General features: G+C 37.0%; 1 non-coding gene across 1 annotated transcript; it reads left to right on the top strand.

Annotated features, from left to right (window-relative positions):
* Positions 1 to 1,481: 1,481 nt before the first annotated feature.
* Positions 1,482 to 1,587, top strand: LOC145080775 (small nucleolar RNA R71). Its single transcript, XR_013695360.1, has one exon. It is a non-coding gene; the product is annotated as a small nucleolar RNA R71 (small nucleolar RNA).
* The last annotated feature ends 246 nt before the right edge of the window (positions 1,588 to 1,833 follow it).

The following is a 1,833-nucleotide window of genomic DNA, read 5'->3' on the forward strand; positions in this document are numbered from 1 at the left end:
AAATAAGATCACAGACTAGAGAATCACATCGTCATTCGGTTAAACTAAATTAAAACAACAAGTATAAACTAAAAACTAAAAAGAAATCAAAAGGAAAGGAAACTACAAACTCTTAAAAATCGGGTTGCCTCCCAAGAAGCGCTTTTTTTGAGGAGTCGTGTGTCGGACTCCTTCCTACTATATGTTGTGTCAAGTGGAAGTGTGAATTCCCTGTTCTCCATCATCTTGAACCTTTCTCGTTTGTAAGCAACCTTTTTGTTGAATGCCTTTTTCAAGCTTTCTAGCGTTTACGGGTTAACATCTTCATTATGTTTCCGCTTAGGTTCTTTCTTGATTCCTGTGTCTTTAGGTTTTTCTGTGTCTTTCTTCGGGTTTTTCTTGTGAAAATGAGACTCGTGATTCTCTTCTTCTTTCGTGTCAATAAACACTGAGGTTTGATCTAGAGGTCTTGTGAAAGCAAACACCTCAAAAATCATAGGCGTTGAAAATGGAGGTTTCGAATGATTTTCTTCTTTTTTTGATTGCTCTTTAGGTAAAGGCTCCTCCCATTCCTCCCACTCTTCTTCCTTAACTCCTTCAAACTCATCATGCTAAAGAAAATTTGTATGTTCTTTCCTAACAATATTGGAATTGGCATGAGACGGGTAAGGGATAGGTGGTTGATACGGCTCAACAAATGAGAAATCATAATTTTATTTAATCGATCATGATGTTCAACTATTGCCTCCACATCGTATCGATTGTGCAACTTCACAGTACTTTTCTTCTTCTTTCTCTTTTACTTTGAGTGATTGATTAGACTATTCTTCTATTGAATCAGTGACGCCCATATGCACTAATTCCTCATCTTATTCTGTATAAACAACCATGACTTGAGAGATTGGGATTGGCTCGACTTTTCTTGAAGGTGTATCCAATAACTTTTCTTGCACAAGCTTTGTTAATTACCTGACTTGTTTGTGGATGCTCAAAATAGATTCTTGTTGTTCTCTAAGTGTTGCATCTGTAGCATCATGTCATTTTTCGCTAGCTTCCATAAATCTAAATAACATTAACTCGAGAGAATATATTTTCTCAGATTGGACTTGTTCTATATGGTAGAGATCATGCTTTAGTCGTTGAATTTCTCTTGTATCTCGATCTCTCTTGTACTCCAATTCACAATCCCTTGTAGAATAGGGCCCCTACAAGCTCTGCATCCATCTTGAATTGATCTACCCGTTTTTGTGATCCTTTCTTCTATTGTGTCGAACTTCGTAATTACTGAACTGATAGCATCTTGACCTCCATATTTACTTGATTTTCCTCTAGTGAAATCCTCCTTTGGGTTGTGATACTCTCTTGAATTCTTAGCAGATTCGTCAATAAAAGCTTTATTTGTTGTCAAACCCTTCTTTGTCATGGGCTCTTGAGAGTCTTGAAGTTAGCGAGCGAACACATTGACTCCATCATAAAATATCGAGATTTCTTGTTGCACATTGAAGTCATGTTGAGGACAATGTCGTAAAAATGTCTTGTAACGCTCCCAAGCTTCGTATAGCGACTCCGCTCTAATTGTTAAAAATTTTGTATGTTTCTTTTAAGCTTCACCACTTTTGAAGGAGGGGTAAACTGGTTTATGAACTTAGTCTTAAAATCAGCCCATGTCATGATTGTTCTAAAGGGAAGTGATTTTAACCATTCTTTTGCTTCAACCTTTAGTGTGACTAGTAAAAGCTGTAGCATCACCGCATCTTTACTCGTGTTTGGTGAATGAAAATAGTTAGAAATTTCCACCACCTCTTCTATACGCTCATAAGTGTAACACTCACTCCAGGTGAGCATTTTATCAAG

Source organism: Lactuca serriola, chromosome 1, assembly GCF_051521515.1.
Source record: "Lactuca serriola cultivar US96UC23 chromosome 1, Lser_US96UC23_V15, whole genome shotgun sequence".
NCBI lineage: Eukaryota > Viridiplantae > Streptophyta > Magnoliopsida > Asterales > Asteraceae > Lactuca > Lactuca serriola.